Genomic DNA, 14,284 nt, shown 5'->3' on the forward strand with positions numbered 1-14,284 from the left:
TATCCTTCTTTGAAACATGAGCAGTTCTAAGAGTTTAAACATTTTCATTTGAAAACATTTCTAGCAGTGGCGTCGCATCCATATAAAATCAGTAGAGAGTGTGGTATTTATAACGAAACTAGCTTCATACAAAGTACGAATCTATTCCGTTGCAAGAAACAACAAATGCCTTCGTGGATTAAATGAACGATTTCGTTGTTTAAACTAAATTTTATTTGACATTGGATAAAAAAAAAAGCGTCCAAGGCCAAAATTATAAAATTATTTTACGTCCAAAGAACATCCTAGATTGGAGACATTATCTTAAATTAATTTACATATAAACAGTATAATTAAAGTATGTGTTAAGCTACTACTGTAAGGTACATACTTAATTAATTTCACATATCAATAATTAAAAAATCACCATCATTAATAAGAAACGAATTTTCCAAGTACAACAACTTGGTACTGAAGTTTCTATATTCTTCTTCTTCGTATTCGCATTTCAAGCTTATTGTTTAGTGCATATTAGCTTATTGCGTGCTCTCAACTTAGTGTTCTAAATGCACTTCCTCAGTTATTAATTGAGAGCTTTCGATGCCAATTACCAATGCATGAATTTGTATATTGTGTGGCAAGCACAATGATACTCTAAGCCCAGGGAAGTCGAGAAAATTTCCAACCCGAAAGATTCCCTCGATCGGACCGGGAATCGAACCCACCGCCTCCGGCTTGGTAATACCGTGCCTTTACTGACTAGGCTATGAGGCTATGAAGTTTCTATATACTGATATCATTTTTATTATGGTAATCGAGTGCTGGATCCTATCCTGCATTGACTTTTGATTCTGTAGGTGTGATAAAAAAAACACCCATGCATACGGTGAACGATAAATTTCTATAAGTTCTAAAGTTGAAGGAATTCTGTCGAATTATATGTTTTACGTCCTTGGTCTGGTTCAACATATAAACTTTACTAATAAAGAATAAACAAGCATACACGAATGAAAGTGAAACTCCGTAAAACAATTCTGAGACCCACTTTCGATACCATCCTTCCAAGAAACCCGCGGCCAGATCCGCCTCACATTTGACACAGGTTGAGCAAGAACATGTGCACCGTCGTCGTCGTCGTCTGCAGACCGAAACCACAGTGCATGCTATTTTTTCGCTCCCGGATCTACTCAGCCCCGGCCAGTAAAACGTACGGTGCCGACTGAAAGAATTTCCACATACTTTTCGAGCGAGCGACCGACGCCGAACAAAATATGTGCACAACTCAACTACCATTGCAAGTCAGCAGGCATCAGTATATGTAGTACGAAAATGCAGCAGCCTGAGCCTAAAAACCGGTAAAAGACCAAATGCCGTGTGAGGTTTAACTGGTACACTCTATAATAATAAAATTGAATTTAAAACGATGGCTTGTAGTAAACTGCCATTATGTAATGTTTTAAGCTCTTTTTTCTGATTCAATCTTTTCGCACACGTTCAACAACGATGACGCTACTGGCGTTGTATTAGTAAGTAAGCGCCATGCAAATGGAGAGTCCCTTTCCAAGTGTTTATTTAGCGAAGCGTTAGTCAAATGATTAAAAATAACCTTTTGTCATCTGCGAACGGCCATAAGCTCATCATCGAACGAAATGTAGGTCAAATCAAATTCGTAAGGCTATTGCTCTCCGGGTAAGTTGGTCAGTCAGTCAATTCGCTTCACAACCGGACGAGCGCAGAAGTGAAAAAAAATTGACGCAAACACACGTTCAAAATTCACCCAAAGCAATGCAGCCGCGGCGCACGAAAGCGAAAATCACGTTTACTGATCGACGACGACGCTCTGTTTCGCGTCCAGCCGCTCTCCGCGCGCCGTTTTGCCGGTTCGTTTCTTATACTATCGTTCAAGTTTGTTTTGATTTGCAGCGTGTAGTTGCAGTGGTAGCGCATGCATGAACCAGCCCGAGAGCGCGGGGATTTCCCCGACATCGATGCCACCCCGTTCAATAGTACTCGGACGGGTTATGTAATCTCAACCGAAGGGGTTGGTGGTTCATTCATCATTTAGCCGTTTCTTGACACCGAGAACGAAGTATTTAGCAAAAAAAAAAACGACTCATGAGTCAGCACTGCTGATCGAGCTATGCTTTCTTGGAATAATTCAGTCAGTGGCGGCGGTGGCGAAACGGCTGGAGGTCAATCACTCGTATTTTACGCGTTGGTACCATTTGAAGATCCGTGTTCGTTCGTGGATGGCTGGTACGGTTGTGCAGTTTGTGAATTTCAGAAGGACACTTACGAAGAATAGATTTAAAAGAAACGTAAAGAAGTTCTTCGCAATGCACAATGGGGTTTTTCCAAACGGAAATGGTGCCGTCAGTTGTCTGTTGGTGGATCCTTTTTTAGATTGGTCATTAGTTTGAATACAATTAGTCCAGCCATGGGCGGGAGTTTACGTCGAATAATTGATTCGCTGGGGACATACACAGGCTATGTAATAAAGAAGCACTATTCTCTTATGTAATGATTATTTTTTTATTTGAATTTCACGTCACCACCTTCAATTAATTTGATAAAATATTTCAAATTTTAAACATCGGATCCTAATAAGTTCTTCTCAACACATCGTTAAATCCAGTTATATATGAAATTGTACTAATTGCGCTTCAACCCAGTGTAGATGGATTTGCGTTCACGAAAAAAAAAGCGTGTTGTTGAATTTTATAGCAAAAAATTGTATATTCATCGGTGGTGTCTAAATATTATTCTCTTGTGACTGAAAAAAATTCTTGGAAACAACTATTTTCCGAAAACGCCACCGGCTAACAAAGATCAAGTTTTTCACATGTAGATAAATTATGTATAGTATCATTATAATAGATTCAATTTAATAGTAATTAATAATTTTCCTTTTATTTCCAGAGTGCGGTCAGAACTCCCGGAAGAAGCCATCATCGTCACCAGCAGTTTTCTTCCGATTCCGTTTCCTATATTCTTCCATAATAAAATTGGATACTAGCTCATGAGCAGCAGATTCAGCTGTTACAAGTTCACCCCAGCAGGCCAGGGTTCAATCCCAGTCGGCGTCGCCGGGATGTTCTGAGGCATAACATCTCTGATCACGCCTTCTTTCGGAAGGGAAGTAAAGCCGTTGGTCCCCGGTTCATGAGTTGATGGGTCGATAGGTAGGGTCCAGGTGTGGGAGCTGCCTCCCTGGCGTCGGTAGCATTGGTGCTCAGCACGGAAAACAAGATCGACCGAAAACAAATCAAGGAAAAAAAAAATTCTGTTACAAGTGTTGTCCGGTACGGTTGGACAGGATGTGTGGGATCAGGTCAAAGAGATGGCCGATGCTAATAATAAGTTTATCTAACAAGGCACATTCTTTCATTATTTAGTAACTTTTGATCCCCATTATAGAGGGCTTTCAACGGTAGCACGATCCGGATCGAGTTCAGCGGGCAATCTAACGGGAAGTCGAAAGTGGCCAAAATTGAAGTGTCTTTGATGGAGTTAGGTATGGATGCGATGCAAGTTTTCGTCGATGCTGGATAAGTTTTCTGCGATATAGAATACTGGAAAAGTTCCCAAACTGGCATGCCTTCCTTCCGTCACGGAATGGTTGGTTCAAGGGAGAAGCCGGCAGCAAAAGTCCGAAGAATTTCCCGATAACTGCGTCACCGTGAAATAAACGTTCCTTATTATTGTGTTTTTTTAATTATTATTGCTAAAAAAATTATTAAAATATAATGGAAATATATGAAATCAACCATTTTAAATCGTTCCGGTGTACACAATTTAACCACTTTCGAGAAAAACTTCTTTATTCTTTAATGATTAAAATTTAACCAATTTCGAGAAAAACGCGTTTATTCATCCGATAAGTAAACAGTGTTTATGCATTTCATTAATATGTGCGGGTTTTCTCGAAACTGGTTAAACTTTAAACATCAATGCATACTTTTGTCTTAGCGTATTTGTTTTGAAAATCTTCGCTGTCACGTATAGGGTGTCCCAAAATGTAAGCACGATTAAAAAAAAGGATAACGTATCCCTGTTTAAAGCAAATTCGATTTTTATTTCGTATCCATGTTATTTATAATATTCTCCTACGTTTTAACGTAGAAAATCCGAGATCCGATCAGTCGTAAGCCAAGGAGCGGATATTTGATCTTACACTACTCATTAGCTTCAGCACAGACAGATGCCTTTCCAACACTTTTGGATACTTTTTTTCCAGTATTTCGCAAACTTTGTAACGGAATCTCCTACCTTTACATGTTTCAACAAATATGCTTTGGTCAGGGCCCAAAAAGTTTCGAATGGCCTGGCCTGGGGACAGTTTGGCGGATTCATCTCCAGGGGTACGAATTGGACCTTGTTGGCATAATACCAGGCTACAATTTCCTTGAAGTAATGAACGGACGCCAAATCCGACCAAAACAGTACTGAGGTGTCGTGTTTGCGGATCATGGGTAACAGACGCTTGTTTAAACACTCACTCACGTAAACATCGGTTGTCATTGTCTCCGTTGTCACAAACGGTTTGGAAAGCATACCACACTCACCAATGGCTTGCCAAACCATAGCCTTTTCATCGAATTTTTCGGTAAAAATCGACTTATCCGTGTCGTCAACACTTCGGCCAACACGAATTGGTCGTATAGCTTCCGAGCCCTCGCTTTGACGGATGCGGCTTGTTTTTCACTCCGCTTCGGCTTCTTCTGCTTCTTATACCTCTTTAGACCCATTCTTACCTTGGCCCGCTGGACGTTACTCTTCGAGGATCCCACTTTTGACGTAGAACTACGTCTGTGATTTCTATATGGGGGTACACTTTGTGAAAATGGAAATTGTAACAAAGTTATGAAAGATTTTGAGCGTTAATAACTTAGCTGCCCCCGGACCAATTTCAATAATTTTATTACCGATCGATCAGATATATTTCTACGCATCTGTGAAACCTAAGACTTTATAATTTTTTTTTTTAATTTTATGAATGTGCAATTGTTGCTATGATAGTTATAATTACCCCTAACACAGATTTCAAAATTAAATTCCATCCGGTCTCACCAAACGGTATTTATTCTATCACCGCGTGCTGAGTGGTTGTGTTCTCCAGTACACAACGAAATGCTCTCCGCGAGCAGCTAGCTACCAAGGCTGGCATCAAGCGCTGATCGGATCCGATTCCAATCACCGTGTGTGGTGGTGTCCGGTCGTCGGCATTAGCTGCAGCAGCAGCAGTGCTTTCGGCGCGTGGAGTTGAATATTGTTTTCCAGTACAAAACGAAAGGCAGCCTGCAAGCAGCGAGCTGCAGCCCACATGAGCATACATAGAAAGAGAAAGAAGCCACACCACTATTGATCGGATTCAGTAGCTCTTCGTGAGTCGCTCTGGGCCACCTATGCCAAGTGCGTCACCCTCATTTCAAACAACATACAGCTCACCAGCCTCATCTGTGATTAACACCCTAATAGCTCAGCATTACTCAACCATCACGACAAAACGGTCCTTTTCGGGACCACCATAAATTTTTAAAAGAGTTTTTTTTTACATTTATCAAGGTCATCAATCGAATGTCAGTTCACATATCAAGATAGAGCTGGAATTAGGGCGTAACAGCTTTTGTAAACAATTACTTCTTTCGATGATGTCTTGAAAGTCAAGGCTCGCCCACACAATCAGGTATGGACGGCAATGTTGGTTTGCGTGGGCGTGCCTTGATTTCCTAAAAATAATCGAGAGAAGTCATTGCATACAAGAGCTGTTACGCCTAATTCCAGCTCTATCTAAATATGTTTAAATCTAACATACCATGTACTTTAAGGCAACATGGGGGGTGCGATTTCAAAATCCAAAGTCGGTCGCGGCATGAAGGTGGTCTAATTTTTAACCAGAAATGATGGAATTTAATTCTATAGGAATTTTTTTGTACAAATCCCTTAAAATTAAGTATTTGTCACTTTTCAAAATGTCACTATTGAAAATTTTACGAATGTGCATTTGTTGCTATGATAATTAAAATTATCACCGATTGCCTGTGAAAAAACGATTTCCCTAACACAGTTGAATTCCATCCGGTCTCACCAAACGGTGTTTATTCACATACCGCGTGGTGAGTGGTCGTGTTCTCCAGTACACAACAAAAGGATGCCTGCAAGCACATCGAGCTGCAGCCCACATGAACATTTATAGAAGGAGGAAATAGCCGCACCGCTATTGATCGGAATCAGTAACTCTTCGTGAGTTGCTGTGGGCCATCTATGTCAATCGCGTCATAGTAAAGACTATACACAGAGAGAACCCCGCTCAAATTCCTATTCTTACACAAAACACAAGCTCCTGCTGCAGTTAACAAATAATATTTATACGTAACCGTTGCGTACAACCCCATAGGACTGCCCCTTATAGTTTTTTAACCACGTCTCGAACTGAATCACTTTTTTTACGAGTGAAATCATGCACGATGTTCCCGTCCAGATTTCGGTCAACAGGATTCGGTTTACTTCCCGATTTTTGCTTGTCCTGGAAAGTTGCTTCATCACCATACTTCTGAATTGCGTTTCGAACGGCTCTGATGCTTACAACTTCCAATTTTGGTAATTTGTTTAGAGAAATGTTGGAGATAATACCATAGAGGTAACTCTAAGACCAGCAGATCCCGAAGAAACGTGCTCAGCTTTTGGCTCAACTCTAGTCCTACTATCTTCGGTCCCAAGCTAATCGATTCACCCCTCGAAACATAGGAAAAACCACGAACCCGTTATTTTATCAGTCAAACTTTCAAAGCGAATAAAAAAAATGGTGTGGTACTAGAATGTTGACTAGAATGGGGTACGCTTATAGATGTACTTGGGACCAATAGGCTAGTCAAGTAGTGAGCTAATTTAAAATCGTTAGTTTCCACCAGTTGATAGTACACCATTTGTGCACGATCTGTTTGCGCTTTTCCGGAGAAATGCTTCGCATTGTCACGGAAATGTAAAGAACCGACACTTGCGATACACGAAACTGTTGGTCGAAATATAATTATGTCATTATGTTTAAACGTCATCTGAAACAAGCAGGGGTGTTCCAAAGTCGTGTTTAGACATTTTGGGACACCCTATACAAGCGAAATGATGAAATGAGATTATTATACATCAACGGATGGACGAGTGCATCGATGAATTTGAGTTCACTCACTCGAGAAAAAGTGACACAAGCTGCGGGCAATGTTTACTAATCATGAACACTAAATGTTCATTATTCATTATTCATGAACATTAAGTGTTCATGATTAGTAAACATTGCCTGCAGCTTGTGTCACTTTTTCTCGAGTGAGTGAACTCAAGTTCATCGGTACACTCGTCCATACGCGTTTGTTGATATTGGCAAGTGCTTCATTAACCAACCCAAAAGCAAAATTTTCAGATTCATTTGGGATAAATGATTATTATGAATATTGCCTCGATATTATCATCAATTCACCATAAGGCAATAATTTGACATCGATTTATATGAAAAAACCAACACGACACGTTCTTCAGCGGTATATTTGTGTAAAATGAAAATAATCTTGATGAAGACGAATATTAATACTGACAACAACACAGGCTATAATGAAGATCCAGCTTCGAATGAACAAAAACAAATGTTGCCTTCGATACTCAGAGGTTGCCTTGATCAAGATAATGTTTTTATTAGAAATACTTGAAGAAGAGATGAGCGGAGAGAATGTTTTGAGCCATATGAACTGTCAAAATCTGAGCCAAACGAACATTCCCATTAGATTTTTTCCGAGGATTTCTTATTCATACTAGATTAAATTTGAGAGTATTGCATTCGAACGGAAATTCAATCACCTTTATGTTTCGTGTGCTTCTCAAATTCAACTAGTTTTTGGAATCAAAAGCAATATTCTAGTTCTATTGATTAATTGATCTTAGTTGGTTAATTAATGGCACCAAAAAATGAGCAAAATATTGCGATGCAATAAATTATTAATTTACACGTAAATCGAATCAAAAGTAAAAGTCATGTGAAATGCTAAGTTTTAGCAAGGGTTGCAAGATAATGTAGATACAAATCCCTGCTGCCGAATTGTATTTTGTTTTCTCCGCCTATCTCTCCCTCTGTATTTCTAGTTTTTATGTCAAAATTAAAATTCATGCAGATAGTTGGTCTATTTGTTAAGGTTGTCTTCATGTTCAGCTAAGATGAGTGTAGAAGAAATGATTTTAATCAGCACTGATCATCATGCTCATGTTAGTTTTCGTGATAGTCATTCGATTGCAATAGAATCGATCATGATCCAAAATCGTTGGTTGTGGACCAAATTAGGTTCTAGTTTCATTTCAGTCGGAGTCAAAGTCGAAGTCGGCACTCAAAGTCGAAGTCGGCATACAGACATAGCTTGATCGGAACGATGGAATGACTTAACAAAAATTTCCCCATACATTTACACGACCAACGAGGGTAACTCAAAAACTGAGTCGAATTCGAACTCAAAAGTGCAAAAGGTTGGGTTACTCACTCACTGAGTATTGCAAACAACTCTACCTTTTTCCTTAGACCGTTCCGATCAGGCAATTTTGTAGAGAGAACGAGAGTTTGTCATGATAGTCGTCTATATCGTTGCTTGCTCTCTGCATTTTGATTCCCTGCATTAGTGAATACATTTGTTTAACGCGAGAAACTCCACCAAGGAAAGAAATCCGGAAAAGGACGTCTTCGGCCAGGTCGAAATCGATATATTTTGGAGAGGAGAATGCGTCAAACGCTTAAATTGATTCATATTTTTAATGAAAAAGAGCGCCGAATTTTGAATAGTCCAAAACATCAAGCATTACATTTTTGTTTTCATGACATTATTAACTACTAACCTGTTTATTTTGAATCCCATAAACTAAGTCCAAGAATGTGTGTGCTTGTCTGTAATAAGGTGCTTAAGTTCCAAAATTTGAGTAAAAATCATTTGTCAATGGTTTTTAAGATCCTCAATCTATTTTTCTCAAATATTTTGGTTTTAAAATAGATCAATAGATTTTCCATATTGGTGTCAAGCAACATTGGTATACGCGATGACATCCCAAAAAATACGATGAACTTGTTCAAGCTTCAAGCCAAAGGATGTTCATCAGAAAGCTTCAAAACTCTTCAAATGTTATGCTTTTTCCACCGAACTAATTTGCATATCTCCTTGAAGATTGTTTAATTCATTCTCCATCAGTAGTTCAAGCAACAATCCCCCTCGTCTCCGAAATCACGAATCTATCTATAAATCATAATCATTCGCAACGCTATTTCGTTCTTGGGGAATTCCCTCCGATTCGAATTCGCCTTCACTTTCGATGTGCAATTACTTTCCGGCATCGGACAAGCTATTATACTCACTCACATTGCTTCTATACTTACTAGGCATTGCCCCAGCTCGCGAAGCTGATGTCTACCACAACAGCATTCAGAACTTGCCCCGGCAGTCGGTGGAGGCGGCGACGACGTAGCTTTTGTTTACATTAGCGTCTCACGTGCTCACGGATTTCTCGTGCTCTAGCAGTTCTTTGACCTAGATCAGTGCGAATTACCGCTGACTGGGGTTTTCCAGTTTTTGCATTCATAACGCTGCCGGCTGTGGCTACGGTGATAGAACTAAGCGTGGTTGAGTACCGGGTGGGTTTTTCCAAGCAATTTTCGTTGGTAAATTCTTGAGGACCCAATGGCGTATGAAATCGAAAGTATGTCTTGCTTCGTTGATGGTTTAGCAGCCAAATGAAATAGAGTTTCTTGTGATGTTACATAGATGAGGCAAATTACCCTGATTAGCATCTAATCCTAACGGTTCTGGCCCGTAGAATCATTCATCAACCTAATGGCTTTCTCCGGTCTTTGCCCTTTTCTCAAGGCATTTAGATGTGCAGCGCTGAGCAAAACCGGTTTTCGGATGCAGCCGAGAAGTCAAGATCAAATAATAAGATACGGTGAGATTCCACTTTAGATTCGTTCTCACTTTCCGTTACTCGTCTTTGATAGAGATTTGAAGAAGAAAAACAAGAGTCATGAATGGATGACTCAGCTCATTGGCGGTGGTATTCCAAATGTGGTCATCAATTTGTGTTAGCACGATTGGTGCTGACTTGACCGTCACCGAAAAATAGGATCGATTGGATTCCACCACCGTGGAATGCAAATAAGCTTGAACACCCAAAAGACCTTGAACGGGGCGTGACTCTCTGTTTGACTTCGAATGTATACACTAATGATAGCCATAGGCCACCGTCAGGACGACCTTGAATGTCGCGGCGCAGGCCTATGGCAGCTCGTGAAAGACGTGGCGTGGAGACAGTTGAAAGTACACCGATCCTCTTTTTAGGGTGTGCGCAGTTGAAAGTGGGGTGGTACTAATGATACTTTAATTTTTTAGGTTGATGCATCACGGTGGTACGCGATTGACCTTTTGTCGCAATGGCTGAAAAATATAAATGACGTCCAGTCCGCCAGCGATGGCGATATGCGTTGATGATAATAGCAGATAGTGCTTTTATGAACAGGACGATGATGAAGCTACCCTCGGTGGTGCAATAATAAATCATAGCTGATTGTCTGCGTTGTTAATGCGGTTGGTTGCTCCGAAAAGGAAACGAGCGACTAATGTAGTAATGTTTATTGCAGGCCATAAAAACTTAAAAGACATAATTGGGAAATCACACGCAGCATGATAAAGCAAAAGTTTGTTTCAAAATATCAAAGCTATTAATCGATGCAACTTTAAATAAGCTAACGATTGAAAAACTAGCCCTTTAAGCTTTATATTAACCAGAAACATCACCAAACTGGAGCACAAATCAGGAAATATATACACAAAACTCACCGAATGTGATTACCCAATCGATGACCAACTAACCGACTGACTGGGAGCTCGGCATCTTCGGTAAGCACACTTTCTGGGCTGAGCCGTAGTTATCTCACCAATTCATTCAGGGTCCTCGATTTTCAATATTGATTTTTGTGAGACGCTTTTTGTTCCACCATGTGCATCGGTGCTCGGCACGTGAATCGGAAGAAAGTGATCAAAGGCAGCTCTCATGGTAGGTATATAGTGGCGATTTGTTCATTGTCCCATTGAAAGTGAGCCACACAGTTTGTAAAAGTAGAGTAAATTTTGGTTACTATGATGCCCATACATGGAGCGTTATATATCCTATGCCACCTGGAAAAACAGCAACCAGAGAAAACCGGTTTTGAAAATTTATGTTTCCGTAGACTGTTTTGAATGGGAGAAACTAGTTTTGGAATTTTCCACGATATTTTCTGAACAAAGCATGTTTCTTTTAGTACACAGTGTAAAATGCCGGTAGTTTACAATCGATTGTAATAGATAACTCTTTGAACATGAGCATTGACGGCCATACATTTCAGTAGTTGCTACTCCATGTTTTACCAGATTGAGCGAAATTTTCACAAATAACCATATGAATGGGGCTTGGGATTAGCAATCCATTCTCAGTGTGCAGAATCCAGTGATTTTTTTGAGGTCAATTACGGCACCGCCCACATCCTTACGGTCATTGGGGAGGGATTGTTATTTCGACACCCGTTGTTACTGGAGACCGAGTATACCTCTGCCGACCCTATCAACTCAGTAATGTGAAGGGGCTTGGGTTCTAACCTACGATCTTTTGCTCAGTAAGCAAAAACGGTCGCTCTAAGGCCACCGTGCCCCGTACATCACAACAAGCTACGACCGACGATCGTTCATTTTCGGTTCCTCCTCTATTCGGGACCTAACACCACTGCGACCAGTTATTTGATCTAATGTAGTATATCAAGTGTCCTTAGCTTAGTGCATGTCGTATTACTCCATCACTATTGAGAAATGTTGAAGTATTCGATTTTTTTACAGTTGTCATTCTCGCATTTATCGCAAGGATCCGACTCTAATTGAAAGGTTCCGCTATTTATACCCTTCGGAGTGTTGAAACACCCTCCAAAGGCGCGTCCCTTTGTCAGTCAAAATTGGATTCCTTAGCAATAAAATTAAGGAATGACACCGATAATGACCATGCATCAGAACCCTAGTCTTAATCACTTCAAAGGGTCTGTTCATAAACTACGTAGACAGTTTAGGGGGGGGGGGGGTTGACAATTATTCACGGCCCATACAAATTTTAAAAATTTTGTATAGACAATTGTCTACGCAAGGGGAGGGGGGGGGGTCAATAATCCCAAAAAACTGTCTACGTAGTTTATGAACAGGCCCAAACTAGGGAACAACGAAAAGAAGATTAGGAATCACATAGATGAAGATTAGCTAACTCATTTTTCCTTGTTTCAAGATCATCCTCGGTGGACAAAGCCGAGTCTTGTCACTATCAACAAGGCATAAAAAGTAACAAGGACTAAGATGTGTTCCTTGGACTACTGAAAAATCCTGTTCCCCTAGTTTGAAGTAGTCAGGACTAGGAATCGGTGGTAGATCTTACATCCCGTAACGTACCACGAAAAGGTGATCTACCCACGTTACGGGGCTCATTTTCGGTTACAAGAAGCTATTAACATGAATGACAAGCAATTGACAATGTCTTTCGACCCGGATCGAGCGTACGTCACATTTGTCTAAATATACGTATTAATTTTTCGAATCGTTCTGCCGAGTTCTATTATATGCGATTTTACACAATGGAGGCCTGGGGTGGAGCAACTTAGTAATGTAACGAGGCTTTGATTCTAACCCATGATCTTCTACTCAATAAGCAAAAATGGATGCTCTATAGCCACCGAGCCCCTTACATTACCACAAGCTATGACCGATTTAACAAAAAACTATTCCAATAAAGTGACGTCCCCGAAAGCAGTTTGCAATGTTTTTCAAACTGGATCACGCATACACCCTTTCCGAAATTCCCACCCCGGGAGCTATTTGACAGCACCAGTATAATGTCAATGTACCCCGAAAATTCTGGTACTCTGGTTCTGTCAAATCGAATAATGGTGGAGTAAATTTACAATTCGTCTTATTTTTGATCAACTCTTTTTTATGTTTTTGTAAAAACATTGATATTTTTCTCATAGTTATCCAATCGACTCAACATAACGGGATCGGAAAATGCCTATCCGTGAGAGTGCGTAACATATTTTTCTTAAATGAATTTCTCGGCAACCACTCTACCGAATTGAACGCAACAGCCATCAAATGAAAGGTACCATGATTCTATAGAATGCCCCAATAAACATGTACCATTCACTAACGATATCATATATGCTACGACCATACCACATAAAGTTAGTATGATAATCCGAATTGGTGGTTAGACGCTTCTTATGGTTATTGTTAATGCGGGTGTTGATTAATAGATTTTCAATCGAAGAACTGGTCTCGGAGATATGGACGAAATTCGCGATCTAAACGAAGCAACCAGCTAACAAAAAGTATTATGGTCACATTGAATGATGTTGATCAAATTTAGAATCGGTCAACTATTTCCGATAGACATGCATTTTTGGAGCTAAGTCGTATTTATCGGTAATAACTAATGCGAATTGCAAGCAACAACCACCAAATGAAAAGTATCATGATCCCATAGCCTCGTCCATAGAGCTTTAATGAACAAATTCAGAATCGGTCAACTTGTGCTGGAAATGTGGCAGGAACATGTTTTGGGGAATGTGAGCCATGATACTAAATTTGACCGGTATGGAATAAAACCTATCATGTTACAAAACAAATTACTTCAAAATATGTTAACCAATTCAATTGTGGCCATTTCGAGCGCCGTGGATCACATTGGTCAGTTCCGGGCATGTCCCAGATGCCCCCGAGGAATTAATCAAACCAGACCAAATAATGAATTTTGATTTCATCAAATCGATTAAATTCCAAGATATGAGGAAAATAATGCAACATCAGTAATACGTCTAACCCAAAATTTATTCTTGGCCTGCTTTCGACGTCCACATGAAGTGAAACAACAACATGTTTTCTGATGTGAAAAAAGTTGTGCCACCAACGATGGCTGAACCCATTGTTTACGTACGGTAGAGACATCTACAATTTGTAAGTGGGTACGTGAAACTAAGATTTTCTGTCTAGATACTCGGGGGGTGGAAATTCCAAACTAAACATTTGCATCTAATCGCAACTCGATTCTAATCGATAACTCATTTCTGGCTAATAATCATATGGGAATGTTATGCTTTCATGGGCATAGTCGTGTAAATTTCATGAATATTCCAAAAATTGCATGCAAACTTTCTTGCAAGTTGGTAGGTTACGTGAAGAGGAAGTTAAAGGTTTGCATGCATGAATATGTACATCTAAGTCAATAC

The sequence above is a fragment of the Ochlerotatus camptorhynchus genome, unplaced genomic scaffold, assembly GCF_037179485.1.
Source record: "Ochlerotatus camptorhynchus isolate MF236.1 unplaced genomic scaffold, CSIRO-AGI_Acam_v1.1 ptg000639l, whole genome shotgun sequence".
In the NCBI taxonomy this organism is placed as follows: Eukaryota; Metazoa; Arthropoda; class Insecta; order Diptera; family Culicidae; genus Ochlerotatus; species Ochlerotatus camptorhynchus.